We start from the raw sequence: 17,711 nt of genomic DNA, 5'->3' as shown, positions 1-17,711 counted from the left end.
GCGTACCAGAGTGAGGCAGAATCTGCAAGAGAAACTGTTTTTTGGGGTGGACCAATGGTTTTCCTCTGCTCATAGATTTCTCTTGGTCACATAAATGTTTTTGTAGGCGCAAAGATGAAATTATTCTGGGTAATGTGAATGTCTATGAAACATTGAATTATTCAATCAGGCCCCTTTCACAATAAGGACTGTAAGACCAATATCTTCTTGGCCTAAAGGTTTTGAAAAATGTACTTGTTTTGTTTGGCGCTATTTTAAAACTTTTCTTGGGGGGGGGGTTAACTGCAGAAAAATCTGCACCCCTGGTTTTGGAGTGTCTCTACATATAAGGTTTAGACCGCCATCATTTTACGTTTGCTCAAACAATATCAAGCAATTTGTTTTTGTTTCACTCTGGATTTTAAGTTTTTCTGTGTTTTGTTATTGCCACTTTCCAAATGAAATGCTGGACTTGGCTGTGATTGTGGATCCACCTATGGTTAAAAGTCATTTCTACCGAGGATCCGGCGCCGGGAGCAGCCCACGCATTTAATTGTAATGTAGAGAAATGTGTACAACGTGTTACATTACTTTACTTTAACATTTATACCACGCCAAACATCTGAAGGCCTCAGAGTGCACAATTAAGAAGGTCAGACAAAACACAGAATCACTGAATATGAAGACAAACGTCAAAAACTAGTGAAAAAGGAACTAGTAAACGCCTCTGTTGAATAGGGGAGTTGGAGCTAAGCAAGGAATCGATCTTAGAGTGAGAAGAAGCTCCTTCCACGTATGTGGTGCCAGGAAATCAAAGCTAATCTCACCATATTTCTTCAATTTGGGTCGTGGCAAGGATAACAGTTGCTGTTCATTGGACAGTAAGGTTCTCCTAACAGAGTCAGCTCTGAGATGTTACTAGAGGTAGCTAGGTGCCAGTCCATGAAGGCATTTGCATACTTCATGATGGATCCTGTGATTTACTGGCAACCAATGGAGATCCCTCTTGACTGAAGACACATGCTGTTTTTTTAAGACCATGGACTGTCCTAACTTCTCCTTTCTGGATGACCTGTAATTTGTTAATATTTGAAACGGAGGTACCATCAAGCAGGCTATTACAATAGTCTATCTTGGAATTAATTAGGGCTGAAGTAATTACAGCTTTATTTTCCATGGCCAAGTATGGTCATATTTTCCAAAGCAGTTTGTTCAAGTAGGCATTTGATGATCTCAACTGAGACACATGTTTGTCAAATGACAGCTTGGAATCGAAATAAATTCCCAGTGTCTTCACATGGGGAGATACTTTGACCCAGCAATACTAAAATGGTTATAGCACGGCTCTAGTTTGTTTAACCTCGGGTCTGAACCTAGGATCAATAGCTCTGCTTTTCCACTATGAAGAGCAAGGGAATTCAGAGCCATCCACAATTGAATGGCATCTTAGATGTTATTAACAGAAATATTGTCACAACCATAGTCCACCGACAATTCAATAAGTACCTGTGTATCATCTGCATAGTTTGTGTAGCAGACCCCCATGCTGTCCAACAAAGTCAATGGGCCTCATTACGACCCTGGCGGAACGGGTTAAACGGCACCGTAAAAGGTGACGGCGCCGTTCAACCCGTTCCGCCACATTATGAGGTCCCCTCGCGGGACACGTTAAGCACGCCTGGGAAAACCAGGCGTGCATACCGGGTCCCGCGAGGGGAAGAGGGAGCAAACAACGGGCCATCTTGTAATGGCCCGTTGTTTACTCCCTCTCCCATTCCCATTCAGCCCTATGGGGGCTGAAATGGGAATGGGGATGAACCGTGTCCGTGTCCTCGAGTGAGGAATTACCGGGCCATCCGGACTCGGAATGGTCCGGTAAGTCCTCATTCCGAGGACACGGACACGGATGCGGTTTTGCCGGCAGCCATGCCGCCAATAGCGGCATGGCTACCGGCATACCTCGTAATGAGGCCCAATGAGTGGTTTAATATAAATACGAAAGAGCATGGGGGAAACCAAAGGTAAGTTGGAATGGAGATGCTTGAAAGACTCCAGCTGCCACCCTGGCACTAGGAGGTCCCTGGAAATATTGCAACCAGTCTGCAGCAGTCTTAGAACATCTGCCTAATTCCATCAATCCCCTCATAAGCAGAGAATGGTCCACTAAGTCAACTGCCTCTGACAGGTCAAGAAGCATCAACAACATCATATGACCCCAATCAATAATTCCAGCAACCTTTGGTCCCAGGTCGAGAAGGGCCATATCGGCAACATAACTGACTCAAAAGCCAGACTGCCACACTGCCATCATCTTTGATAAAGGCTTGTAGCTGGATGTAGGCAACTTTATCAAGAAATATCAAAAGAAGGGGGGCGTTGGTAAGAGGGTGGTAGTTCGCTGCTATCTCAAGATCAAGGTTGTCCTTTTTTTAGGAGTGGTGTAATCCATGCTTCCTTGATGGAGAATGGAACCAAGGACTCATCAAAAGATGTATTAATAATCCTGGTGATCCATGGAATAAATACATCAGAGTTCTTGATGATGTTTGCAGGACACATGCCCAGGAGGCAAGTTTCATTCCCCTCAAAGTTGAATGAGATCGTCCTCCGTCACATCATGACAACAAATAGGGACTGATCTTCAGGAGCTGACAGTTCTAAGGCCATCAATGAATCAGCAGATTGGGAAGACTGGACTTGATGATGCAACACAGAAGTCACAATTGGAGCAAGAAAGATGGTGGTAAGCTTGATTGGGGCGTTAGTTTCCGTTGATGCACAGACATTTTTCTAACAAACTAGTTTTGAATGGACTGACATAAGCACCACTCTTCTCTGTCTCTGATCTTTTGTTCTTTCCCTCGAGTTCAAGAAGAATGATAAAAGTTCACAAGAACTACACCTGGCCTCCAATATTATATTATTGAGGTTAATTTGCTTTGTGGAAAGAAAAACCTGCTTCTAAGCAGCCACTGCCCTGGTATGGACCAGAACAGAGACACACTATGGATTCTTATGCTAGGCATGTTCTTTAGCCCTTTTTCACTTTCCTCAATACAATCAGATCATCATTAAACCAGGAGTTTATTTTAGAATCCCTTTTGGTGTTTGTTAGTCTGACCAGTGCAAGGGTGTCAATAGCATCCACAATGACCTTCTGATATTGGGAGACCAAGCCCTCCATTGATAAAGATGAAGACAGATTCGACTTGAGGAGTAACACTCCTAAAATGTTCATGACTTTAGATGATGTCTTTCTCCCAATGGTACTGCCAAGCTGAATTAGGTTGAAATAAATGAGCTGGTGGTCAGACCATTGATAAGGCCTAATTTCAATAGAAGTAAGTCCAATATTGTGGGACAACACCCAACCATGGATGTTACCCTCTTGATGAGTTACAGTATGAACTTTGGGCCTCATACCGAGAGCCTCAAGAGCAGTAATAATTCAAAGTGCTTCAGCATCCAGTGGATTCCCAGCTCATAGGTTGAAATCTCCTAATACCAAAAAATGTGAGGTTGGTCTCAGAGTTTCATTGCAGAGGGCAACACATTGCTCCTCAAAGTGAGGTATAACTTGAGGTGGATGATAAGTAACCATCTGGTGTAGCAAGGGTAAGAGCATGAGTAGCAGTTTCATGCACCCATGTCTCCAGTATGGCAAGCAGGTCAATAGCAGAGTCAACCAAAAAGTCAGCCAACTCAACAGCGTGCTGCACCAGTGAGTGATTGTTAAGCAGGGCGACCTTCAATTTCACTGCATTAGAATTGGCCACCACATTAGGAGTATTTAGAGTCCTCAACAATGGGTCAGGATCAGAACTTTGAAAGTCGCAAGAGGAGGAGAGGCGCTATCTGCTTTTGTTACACCAAAATCATTAGCTTGTGTTGTTAAATCCTTTAACACACTCCCAATATATACATCAAGATAAAAAGATATGGGTCCCTCAACATCATTATTGGGAGAAGATGCTGGGCCAGAAACATTAGGGACCCCTGCCTTATCCCTGTATTGATGTTAAGATGAGAAACAATTAAAGTCATGACTTCTTCCTTAGGGCCATATACCAGTGCACAGACACCAAAGTCTACGCCCATAGTAGAAATAGTGTCTACGTCTGTATTGGACACGACTTGACAGGCAGATGAAAAAGGTTTTGCAGGACGATAAACCCCCCCATCAACAACAGGTGCAAGCTTAGCTATGGGCAGCTTCTATGATTGGACAGTTCTAGCAGAAAAATTAAAGTCCATCGGCAAGTAGCACGTTAAACTATTTGTCTATTAAACTAACATGATTTTCATGATTAGAATTTCTAAGGATGTGTCAATCTGCCTCTGCCGTTGTACAGGTCTTCCTGAGTTGGCATTCGCTCAGGACCATAACTTGGTCTGGGATATTATCCCGCAATAATGACCCTTCCCTCTATGTGTTCATTTTGTAATAACCCATGCATTTATTTACAAACTCATTAGTGAAAGCAAGCCTGAGTCCTCACCTCATTGAAAAAATACGCCACCTTTCATTTTTGCACCAGATATTCACAGCTTTAGCACGAACATCCTTGCTTATGTGAATTTTGGGAAAAGTTCATTACGTTATACAAATAAAATCGCCTTATAGACTGGGTAGGGGTCGTTGTTGCGGGTGAAGGGTCATTATCCCAAACGAAAACGACTCCTCCTGAGAGCAATGAGGCTATTAGCACATGGTGGGAATAGCAATAAAGGGTTTCAAGTTGTGGTGGTGAAGTAAATCATGTTAGTTTAATATTGAGTAACCCACCCAAAATGTCTTATTAAATGAAAATTGGTTTTATTTTATACTATTAAAATACTTAAGTTGTCTTCAAAAGGTAAGCATTTTAATTGTAATCTTGGTTGACCTGGAATAGTTTCAGCAGGAGCTGAAGTGAGGTGCAATGTTAAAGTGAACAGGTTTTCTTTGAATAAGTGTAAGCATTGTTCAGCGTTTTAGCTTTCCCAGAAATCTTGCCTGCTTTCTGCTGAATACCTGACTACTTCTGAAGTCAGAATGCCAGGAATGCAGTCAATACCAGTAGTTATTGACTACATTCTGCATTTTGTGATGGGCTGAGAGGAGGTCAATAACGATTTCCATTTGCTAATAAGAAATATCAAAGATGGGCTGTCCAATACGGTTACCTAGTTGCCAAATCTGATTTCTTTTCGTTTTTCCTGAAATTGACCTTTTAAGGATCTGAACCTTTAAATGCCCCCAAGATATCATGTGTGCATACTGCATTTGTGATAGCCTGTGATTATGTTGCCACTTGTATAACCAGTGCAATCTGGCAACTGCTTGTCCCAGCTGATAAAAATGTGTAATCACTGAGCTGGATAACCAATTTGTTGGGGAATTATAATAACTTAATTTTTTCTGTTTAAGCAGTGGTGTATACTATCCAAAATTAAGTAACAATTTGTAATACAAGAATGTATGCAAGTAAAAAGTGAATATAATTTGTCCACTAATTGACCAAAGCTCTCCGGGAAAGGAAAATTAATCCTTTGGGCTGCAGCGTACCAAGCGGTCGCCATGGCAACATGTGAGGCACGAATTGCACCCCTTTACAGCTGCTGCACTATATAGGGTGCCCCCACTATTCAGGGATCTAAGTGTGGCTGGAAGTCTGTAGATGTTAGTGGGTGGTAGGGGTATCAGGGGTTCTTCCCCCACTATATTCTGCGAGCGGGGCATGCTTCATTTTGTGTTATGCCACTGCAACCGGTTAATATTATTCCAAACCTCTGAATAGAGTTAAATACAGAATTAAATGTGCCGAAGTGTGAATTAGTTCTATGGAATGCGCCCTATGTAGGTTCTGGACATTGCCCCATCCATGATGCTATGAAGGGGTGTTTTTATTACTCAATACAATTATATATCATTCATAAAGCTCAGAAGGTGTTGGCGTCTCAATCCTGTGACCTGCGGGACGGACAGAGACCTTAGGAAGGAAGGCTTACATCCCTGGGCATACATAGGACTCGAGTGGGGACGCTTCAGCTGTGAATTCGACTCTTACATCCGGGTGTTAAGAACAGTGTCCTGTGTCCACACAGCATCGCTGTTTGCTCCTAATCAGTTTGCTGAGAAGCAAGACTTTGCTCTGCATTCAAGCCTGTTGTTTGTGTTCGTAAACGTCTGACATGGTTGCTAACTGCAAATCATGCCGCACGATAACACACCCGTCACACACCCACTTGCCCAACAGAGCTGCAGGCAGCTTTACTGGCCTTCAGAACTACTTCTCCCGCACTGTTGATTTTCTGTGTGATTAACTCGCCCATGCTTTTTAACACACTTAATGGCACAGCAATTTGTGGTGTGAGGATAATATTAAATAGGCACACATTCTGTGTATATTTAGGTTTATTTTTCAGATTTTCTTTCTATAGAGTTTCTAGGGAATTGATGTTAGCTGGCCAGATGGCCCAGCGAGTAGAGCGCTCGTGCAGAGCCTGCCGACGAAGGTTCGAATCCCGCAGTGCCCTACTCTGCCTTTCATCCTTCTGAGGTCGATAAATGATCACTGCACACCGTGGGTACTAATAAGCAGCGTTCATATGCCGCAGGGTTCATAACACTATAGTAATGCGAATTATTATTATTAAAGACAGTCTGCAACAAGCTTAAATCAACCAAATATGTATATTATTATACAGATTAAAGTACCTTCCTGCTGTGTGAAATTTATGGGGTACAGTGCGTCACTACTGAACATTGTAAGGGTATTGCAAGTCACTGAGGCGTTTCATGACCAAATAGAGGAATGAGTCAGAAAGAGGAGTCTCTTTATATGGTCACAGAACTCCAAGCTGATTTACAATAGCGTTTTATGTATGTTAGCTGGTATTGTATTCCGTAGAATACATGGTCACATTGACTTCCGCTTTAATACTTAAGAGCTTCATTCAGAGTTTGGCAGTGCAGTAAAAAAGTGGCAGTAATTCCGTTTTTGGACAGTAATGCACTTTTACTGCTCGGCGACCTTCCATCTCTGGGGGTAAAGTGGAGGATTTGCCATGAACAAAAAGCTGAAGGTGGACCCTCCAGTTTACCTGCAACAATTGGTGTTTTTTCTTTGTTTAGTCGCATGGTGGATTAAGTGACCCAGTGATCAAGGTGAGCAGGAAGGGTTGGGAGCGTTGTTCCACCACTTTTATTTTTTTCCTCTACTTTGACAACCATATTCACCATTCTATACAGAGGATTTGTCCATTCATGTCCTTGTGCAAGTGTAAAGTTGTAATAGAACCCTTAGTTACTAGTCACTTAGACTATTGCTATGCCCCGGCTGCAACACCTTGCCACATGTTGCACTATGCTTCCGCCTACCCTCTTCACGGCTGAGACCACAGTTGCACTACTTTTTCGGGTACGCTGCTACCAATAAACGCGGATTTACGCTGCCATACAATTAGTCATAATCCCTTAGTAACACTGTGGGAACAGTAAACGAGATTGACTGTAAATTGACAGATTTACGGCCAATTTGCACCCAAACTCGCAAAGGCCTTTGGTCTCCTGCTTACTCCAACACAAGGGGTCTTCCAGCGTTTGACACTGTAATCAATGTAAAATATATATTTGGATTGTAAAAATCATCTGCTAGCAATGCCTCATCACGAGTTGGGCGGTAACGCCAGCGGTTTTACCGCCAGCGCTATTAACCCTACTGCCAAACCCCCAGTGCTATTAGCGCCGGATCATGGGTTAGGCAGAACGGTTAGTGCCCATTCCCCATTGGGCCCATTCGGGAATTCCTCATTCCCCACTGGGCCCAATGGGGAAACTTTGCGCTATTACCGCCGGCGGATTTCCCGTCGGCGGTAATAGCACCAAAATCAGCAATTTTGCTGTGGATTTCCCCCCAGCTCAGAGTTGGGGTGGAATCCACCAAGGCCATGACCTGGCGGACCCTTAAATGCAGTGGTGATAGCGCTACTGCCACATTTAAGGGTTGCCGCCAAACTCGTGATGAGGCACAAAGTATTTAAAAGATGTTTTGTGGTTTAAAATACATGATAAAATATGTTAGATTCTTGCTCTCCTTAGTTCAACTCTAGCAGTGCACAAAATTAACATTCTACCATAAACAGTTAGTTATCCATGAATGGCTGCAAAGTGTCACAGGACACTATTTTAGAAGAAAAAAAATCCAAAAGCTAGTCATGGCTTTTATTAGGTTCTCTGCTGCCAGCTGGCGTTCTGCTCTGATGGCGCAAGCAGCAGGCACTGTGATGCGACAACTCAACTGTAATGACTTGATTACTTAGCAGTAATCTTCATTACTCCAAGTCCAGGTCTTCCTCGTTGCAGTCCTTACTCTATGAGCTGAGTCCTAACTTGTGAGACAGGTGCATCACAACCCTCCACCCTAAAATGTTTTCCTTGTTCCATTTTTTGTATTCCTCTGAAAATATGGATGTAAAAGCACATCTGACTCGTCGAGATATCCTGTTTGGTTACCAAGCAGTTTTAAAGTAGAATGGATCGCAGGAAGGAGGGCTGTCAAAGGTTGTGATGAGGAACACCTGTGCTTGGAGTAATGAAGGTTACTTGTGCATAAAAGGGTCATTATTTCCTCGTCCTTGTTCCTCATCACAGTCCTTACTCTATGGGGATCTACCAAGCTGGAATCCTTCCAGAGACATAACTAATACAAGCACACACAACCCTTGCTTTGCCATCTTTGCTGTAATAGCCATCTACCCTGAAACTGTGAATTGTGTCTTGAGCAGTGAGTGAATAGAGAGTGGTAGAGGCCCTCAAAGCCACAGCCAGGCCCTCTAAGGAAGCCACCGGCATCTGACAGCATTCTCTATTATTGAAATGCATATAAAAGTTACAGCCACAGCCCATATTAAGGGGAACAATGACAGTGCACTAGGACAAACCTGAGGACACTGCAGTGCGAAGAATTGAATTTACTCAAGACATTGTTCATTTCTCTGGCTACGACTTCTTCCAATCAAGGCATCTGGAAAAAGGCACCCCAGGCAACCTGTTGAATGCAACTACTGGTAACCAAAACAGCCTGGAAAGGCGATAGGTAAATACACTCTGACTGGCAATCTATATACCAAAATAAAGAAACTGATTTCCTAGACATTCGAAGATTGAGAATGTCCTAAATTGAAAGAGAAAGATGGAGATTATGGTTTGTTAATCAGGGCAATAATAATGACACCTACTCTCCAGAATACCCGAAGAAATGTCAGAGCAATCCCTCAATGAACAGGAATAGCACTCTGGTTTACATTGCCTATGCATGCATATTATATTTGGAACGGCAGAGTAAGATTGCTTTCATAAAGGTGTCAATGAACTGAAAAAGAAACCCAAAATAAGCAAAGACATGTCTGGTTTTTCATATTTAATGTGGATGACACTGCTGCCCCGATTTCCCTTTAACATTTGCAGTCTTTGGTAGATAATAAAAAGGGAGACATAGGAGTTGCATTCGGCCCTCCAACACAAGCACAGATTTCTGACGGTCATGGGTTAAACCATGCAACATGGATGTAACTTGCGTGGCCTCTTCTTCGCCTTCCACAGGTTTGCTTGACCTGGAAGTCTGCAACCCAGCACCATTACAAGAACAATCATATCACATACATGTATATTTGAGGACGCTTGACAAGCAGAGTCAGCAGTGTCAGGATACAGACATGTGACCTTCATAGTGAATACACATTTCAGTAACATAGTTTCAACCTCTTGAGCTTCTGCCTCTATCCTGGACAACAAAGCCGTTGCCAGGAATGATTTACATCCTAATGCACTAGTACCCGAGTGAACCTGAACTCTTAACATTACTCTACTGCTGTGCCACGTTTAACATCTCGTGACGACTGTTTTCACTCTCCCCTTGCAGGGCGAACATTCATCATCCTGTTGACAACAATTCAAGCACGGGTATTATTACCAATGGATTGAAATCAATTAAGCAGCTGTTGTTTCCATGATATTTAGTCAATAGATATATCAATTACTCTCAGAGATCAAACTTCCTATATGATGCTGTTGCCTTATTTCAGTTGTATGTGTTGAAGCCTGTCAGTGTCCAATTTGGGCTTAGGGTACCATGAAAGAACAGTGCACCCTTCAGGATGGTGACTTCTGGATGTGAACTAAAGATTCAACATTTTCAAATATCTTTAATGAAGTGGTCAGCAGTGAAGAGATAAATACATTTTTGTTTGATGAACTGTAATGAAGTTCTGTATAGGATTTATGACAGATTTAAAGTTTGCACTACACATAGCAAATGTGAGGTTCATTTTATACACTTGGGGCCCGATTCATCAAATAATGTGTGCAGAAAATCAGGACTTTGCATGCCAACGTGCGTGGAAATCCCTGTTTGTCGATTCATGGAACCGAGGGTGGAGTACTTTTCCGGGACATGCCTGAAGTTTGCGCAGGCCCAGCATGTCTCTGCGAGCACCCGAGAGCCTTGTGCAAGACACCACGCAGCGCGTGGGCATGGCTTGCGCAGAAGGCAAGGAAGGGGGCAGAACTCAGAAAATGATAAAGAAACAGGGACATGTGGGCATTACGAGGGACGGCCCGCAGGCAATCCATCACAAGGCCACTATTGCATGGAACAATACGTAATATGTATTCAGGGATCTGATGTGCAACCTCTCGGCAGGGAAATGGCCACGTAAAGCCCTCATGCTATCCACCAACCGAAGGCAGGCATACACACACTTGCGCATAGGATTCACTGCAAGATCCAGCGTCGGATTTAGGGATGTGTGCATGCAGCCGGGGTTCCGATCTAACTTAGGGAAGCATGTGCGCAGTGTAGCTGGGTGCAGGAATGGTTTACGGGGGATCGCACACAGATTTCCCAAATTTTACCAGTGTCGGGATAAACCATACACATGTTGTCAGGGTGCAGGTAAAAGATACAAGGTACCCTGTGCAGGGTCGCCTAGACTGGTTGTAGGGGACCCCACGCACTATTTTCAGAGTGCATGTATTCACGGCCAGGGAGCATGCAAAGGTAGCTGTTTCTGGCTGTTTTTGCTTTGTGTGGGGGCGTGTCAGGGGTGTTCCGTCTGTTGATGCCACTCAATCACGTGCTTTACAAGGGCAGGTGTCTTCTGAATCTCATCTGTTATCAGAAAAGCAGATATTCCTGAGCAAGTAAATTCCGAATTGTAGTACATAGAAAACCTGCATGAGATACCAACAGCAAATACAGTGAGCAAACATTTCTAAAATTATTACACAGACATCCAAACATACATGTAACTACTAACACCAAGTGTTCGATTCATGGAATATTGCGCAGAGATCTGCAAATCCCACGTGCTGAGAACAAAACGTATGGGACCCATATCTTAAAAAACACCAAAAAAAAGATGTTGGAGCAGGGAGAACAGTAGGCAATAGGGGTGCTGGGCAATGACTCAAAAGGGGGGTACTATGTCAAGACAATGTTGTGCCTCCTACAATCCTCCACCTTTTATTGAATACACATTCTCTGCCCGCTGCTTCCAGCCATCCAAGGCCTTCCCCGGATGGTGACATTTTGTTTTATGCCTCCCCACCTTTCCTGCCCCCAAAACAATCCTTACCCCTTACCCCTTTCCTCCCTCCCTCCCCAAGTACCTGCTGTACTGGAGATTTGTGCTCCAACCCTAGCAGTCCTTCCGTTTCCTGGTCGCCACCATAGAAATGTCACTATGGTGCGGCCATATGTTTTTCATTGTTTTTCCTCCGTAGATTGGAGTCACTTCAATCTCCTGAGGCGATAAAAACACATTTGCACCCTGAATAATCCCTGGTGCATGAATGGCTTTCACCCCTGCTGTGGGGGCAGAGATGGCCGTTAACATCCCACTTCCCTCGCTGAGGCTCTCGCTATGTTCGTGCCTACCTAGGCTCGGGTATTAGGCCGTTAAAGGCCATGTCCGCCCCTCACAGTGGGCGTCAAAGACATATTATTAAGCAGTGGGTGAAATAGTGGAAAATGAACCCCCTCTCTGCAAAAACTGTGCACTGGTTTACTGTTATTCTGCACTATACTATCACTACGGCAAAAAACGCCCTGGAACAAACATGCATTGCAAGAATAGGTATATGCTCCAGGGCAATTTACCTTAGTGCTAAAACTGTGTAAAAGTACACGAGCACCGGCACATAAGTTTTGTAATGTGGGCCTGTGTTTTTCATCTATACATTTTCTTAAATAAGGAATACATGAATAATGAAGCATGCATTAGTAGATAACAAAAGCGTATCAACAGATTTGCCTACGGAAATAGGAGTGTTACTGGCATGTACACCAAACTGGAAATATCTGTGTCCTGATGTTCACCAGGTCAACACATATTTTCTCCACCACATGTCCTGCCTATCGATGTGACAGGGACAATTGACTTCTTGCTTGTCCGTGGGTTTGACACTGACTGGACCACTCTCCTCCTGAACAGCTATTGTGTCGTGCTGCTTTTCATGATGGCAGTGGGCATTTTGGAAACCTTGGTGGTGAGGTGATGGGCATAGGCGTAATTTTAACCGGGGCGGACATGGGTGTTTGTCTCCCCCAACCTTTGTGAGACACCATTTTGTCCCATTCATTTGGCAGGGTTCCCTTTCATTTAGATGTTATGTACACCCATAACATTTTCAACAGTTACTCCACTGGGTGTTGGATATTGGATTGGCGCTTGTAAGCGATAGCTAGGTGCACGGTAATCCTCATCCTCCAGCGATTATTGGGAGCCCTGATAATGTTGGCTCTCCACTTCATCACCAATGGGCAGTGACATGTATGCACATGTGTCCACATCTGTTATGGTGTGTGGCATGACATTTATTTGCTGAATATTGGTGGGCCACTATTTGAATGGTTTGAGCATGCCATTGACCACTGTCAAAATTGTGCACAGCTGACCCAATCACACTCTCCCCCAATCAAAAATGCAACTCTCCCCTGACTCCTACATGCCCCCATTGACACCATGCTCATGACAAGTAATTATCTTTATCTCCACTGCATTCAGCCCTCCAGTGCTGGCCATGTCCACAGTGGGAATTGTTGCTGGCACTTCCTGTTCAGTCATCTTAAGAATTGAAGCTGTACTAGGACACTTCATCGTGCCACTGGCAAGCACCATCTTTTAATCTACACTTTCATTTAGCATTACAATATACATCATCCAGAAAAATGTGTAAAACCCACACAATGTTACAATTATTACATAAACAATTACAGAAAAAGAACAATACATTTGAGTTTCAAATTAGGGCCCTTCATACTAATTTTTACATAATGCATTAGGTAAAAACATGCTCTAGCATGTATCTGTCACAGAGGTAGGAACAGTTCTAAGGCATTTTTTGACTCACAGACTGAGGTTCTCCACTTCAGAAAGTAACAAACTGGAGAGAACCCGGGTACACAAGGTAATGACAATGGAAGTGTCATGAAATAACTACTGCTCTGCAGGAGTTCAGGAATGTGACAAAAGCTCCTATTCATCCTCCACTACTAATAAACCAGAAAGGATCCCATTCATAAAGGTGAACCAGGTGCAGCCTGACAGGTATACCTCCTTTGTCTCTTGGGTTACACTGGGCTAAAAGCAGGCTACTCTCTACAGGAGTAGAGTAAGCTAGCATAGCAACTTCCAAACAAGAATGTTACTGGGGGACTCAAATGAAAGAATGTCCAACCAAGATTCTGTAAAAATAGGAGACTTTAAATTAATAAAAAATTCAAGTGCACTAATCAAAAACACTGTAACCAACGCTTGTAAGAGAAGACATGGAATATGCAGACTTTGTGATGAAAGACGTACACTGGTTCTGAAGATCGACAGAAGCAGGCAATATTTTCAGCAGCAATGTTCAAGTTCAATGAAGATGTATTTACAAAGTTAGGGAGCGGGATTGTAGCTTTCACTGGGGAGCTTTAAGGCAGGCCATTGGTGCAGAACCACAACAGTTAACTCTTAGGCTTAGTCCTGATGCTTAAAAGCATCAGATCAGGCATCTAGGCACTTTACAATGGGTGGAGTCAGTGTCAAGACAATTGAGTTGATGCTTCTTAATGGATCAAGTGCATCGACATGGTTGACTTGACTGAGGTGGTCCTTCAATGCAGTGCTGTCCTGCAGCAGTGATAGACTTGAATTGAAGAACATGCAGATGATCGCTGAGTCGCTGAGTCGCTGAGTCGGCATGTCAATGTGGTGAAGTCGGTTGAACGTGGTTCAACACAGTAGGTGACGGTCGAGTCAGTGGCTCAATGGCTCAAGTCAGATTGAAAAGTGGTGAAACGCCTGGTGGCCTCCGGCGGATCAAATATGACTCAAAAGCGGTTGAGCTGGGCCAAAGCAGAGGCACATGTAAACAGAACCCACAGCTGTTCCTTGACTCTAGCATTGCTGGATGACCCTATACAGGGACACCAGAATTAATGGGAGTCCTTGGTTTCCCTTTCCAAGCCAGGAAGGTTGCCAAGGAGCCCTTGCATTGCATAGAATTGGGAAGTGTTAGGCCAAAACTTTTATGGTTAAAATTGCCAAAAGTCAACAGAAAGACTAAACCAGGTCCCACCAACTTGGGAGATGGATTGGAATGTGACGTACGAAAAAATGTAATTTATGTATTTGATTTTCTTACAGGGGAAAACTACATAAATATGTATTTGTGGGAAAGTTAGATTTTGGTCAGAATAGCTATGTGAGGTTTCCAGATCATATCACAAAATATGACAACCCTTTCTGTAATCCAACCAGCAAAGAGCAAGGTGGGAACTGTGCTCTTGCCCAATCATAGCCTTGTGGGTGTGGGTAGTAAGTCTACCCCTACCATAAACTCTGGTGATGTTATTTGGCATGATAAATAAGGGAACCTCACAACACACAAACACACTGATTCCTGCCTCCATCCTGATTTACGCGTGTCGCCCCTGTTCCTGAATTCTCCATCTTTGTTCCTGATTCCAGATTTCTTTGCAAAGCCAAGGCCTCAGCATTGCTGAACTCCTTTTCAGCTAGGCTCAAATTCTGAAACCATCCCAAAACCAAAGGGAAGCAATTTGATCCAGATTGGCTTGCTACCACTAAATGCTTGCCTGCTCCAAACTCGCCATCTCCCTGATCTCCGGTCTCCAGTAACCAGCGCAGTCCAGTGCAGTCCAGTCTGAGGTGCCAGTCCAGGTGACCAGAACCGCCCAGCTGACCTAATTCTGCCAGATGTGCCCTGCTTTCCTTCAGACCTGATCCGTGTGCTGACCAGAGCCCCTGACTGTCCAAAATCTTAAAGTGGACTGTATGTATCAATAGGAATCATAGTAAATCACAGCATATTTTGCCTTCCCTTGTCCTACCCAATCTCTCAACCATCCTATCATTAAATTAAGAACCTATAATATTGTCAGAACCATTCTTGCAACCCTGTCTGTGATTCCTAGTGTTATCACCGATTTGTCTCTTCATTATTATTTTATTGGACCATAAGCCATTAGTGATTTTGATTAAATAAAGTCATTCCTATAAAGAAAATGGGGTATCCGCCTAGTGAAGGGTTACAAGTTGCCGTGTAACTGTGGAGATTCACGGCTGGCATTCTCTTTTTCTTAGTCATTAAACCTAGTTTAAGTAAAAGTAACCTGTCATTTTAAAACCGATTTCTGTTTTTGTCTGTTCTATTATTCTAAAAATGCCTCTCCTTCAACATTGCATAACTTCCTCAATTTAATAGCTAGAGACTTCATTTCAATTCTGACTCTGTATCTATATCACAACACAAAAACCGCATCCCACAAAATAGTGTATTTCACCCATTTTTCTTAAAAAAACATTTAGTGAATTTTAGGCGGGAATTCACATTTCTGCAAAGTTTTACACATGTGATTTTCAATTCCAAGTATTTCCGAACTTTCATTAAGATTAAAAGTGTTTAATTCTGCTCATACAATAGCTTATGCTTGTTAGCATCTTTTCAATGTGGCTCCTATAGGAATTTATTTTGATTTAAGGACTTTTTCAACTTTTTGTTTTGCTCAGCCATTTTCGAATGTCATTTTAAGAGTGTGAGATTTCCAAACTGTTTTTCTCTCTTGTTTGGGGAGGGAAGGTTGTATTCAAATCCTGTACATTGTTCTTTTTTCCTGATACCTGTTGCTCCCTTACATCTGTGTAGAATTGCTTATTTGTGAGTTGAGAACTTTGCAGGGGGAAATCCTAACTTAAATGCCATCTTTCCAGACAAGCCAAAAGTGTTCTTTTCTCTGATATTTTATATTCTGTGTTGCTATAAGTGAATTCAACAGCCTTACCTACTTTCTCATTTGTATTGTCACCACATTGGTGATTGCTGCCCATATATTAAAACATATGTTTGATTTGAGTTTTAAATAAATAAGTAAATATTACCTTTACCAACCAGCCTGATTCCTGGTCCAGTGCGACCTGGGGGTATTTTGAGAAGGGGTTTGATATGAATGATATATCACTCAGAATATTGAACCTATATACAATAAAATAAGTATTTCATTTGCGCACTGCATACTAGGCTGAGACCAGGGTGTATTGCCCTATTGAAATCCTTAACAGATTTGGGGGCTCAAAGGGGATTTTGAGTTCGAGGTACCACCTGTGACAGTCTTACACAGCAGACTACCTGTAGGGTAGAGACACCTTGCTTGGTTGGTGTACTGTGCTACACTGTACAAGCACCCCTCAAAATAAATACCCCAAAGCCAGGCCTGTTTGTAAAAGTAAAAGTAAATCAACCCCGAAATAATTCAGAAAGAAAATGATATTTGCAAAATGGTGATTCCTGTAGAAATTAGCATCCCTAGGGAACACTTTCTGCACAAGCTTTTTGTCAGTGGTGAGTGGCCAGAACAGAATGAACATGTCATGTCTTTGATTTCCTAATCAAAGAACAGGTCACTGCCATGGACCTGGATACATGGCAGGACAAGGGCCCATTACACCAAGCTCTTAGTGAATTGTACATGGCCCCAAAAGTTAAAGAAGAGCAGAGTACAATTGCCAGAATAGCGGCCTACCTATACCTCCACATGGGAGTAATGCAGGAAAAGCACGCTGAAAACATAGTTCTGGCAAATAACCAAGTTGAAACATGAGAGATAATCCAGAATGATCTAGGCTCTGCAGAACAAAGGCTACTGAAGAACCAAGAATTAGAGACAGAATCTAGAGATTAGGTCACAATATAAAAAGTAGATCTCGCTCTCCTACAGAAAGTGAATGCAGAGCAAGATACCCAATTACAAACACTAAAAGATGATTGGAAGGAAAGGGTGGACTCTCTGCAACAGAGTCAACAGAAACTGGCGCAACAATTACATTTTAATAGAGTCTGTGCAGAACAGATGGTCATCCTACAAGACCAGATAGACAAAATAAAAAAATAATAAATTAATTATTAAAGACCTCCACTCTCAAGAGGAATTTGATGAGGAGCGCCAGAAATCCAATGCATTCAAAAACAAAGGGATAACCTGGCTGAACAGAGTGACACCCTGAGTAAGGAGAGAGACGCCTTAGGCCAGGAGGTAAGCACATTAAAAACCGAGCTACAGGGAAGAAAGCTGGCACTCCAGGAGCACAATGAATGAAAAAGAGAATATGAGAAGCTACAAGAGCACACGAGATGGGTGGAGGATGCTCTGGAAAAGGACACCCAGACAAATGATGCTAAAACT

The sequence above is a fragment of the Ambystoma mexicanum genome, chromosome 11 (genome assembly GCF_040938575.1).
Source record: "Ambystoma mexicanum isolate Mex_15411 chromosome 11, UKY_AmexF1_1, whole genome shotgun sequence".
Lineage (NCBI taxonomy): Eukaryota > Metazoa > Chordata > Amphibia > Caudata > Ambystomatidae > Ambystoma > Ambystoma mexicanum.
This window is presented reverse-complemented; position numbering follows the sequence as displayed.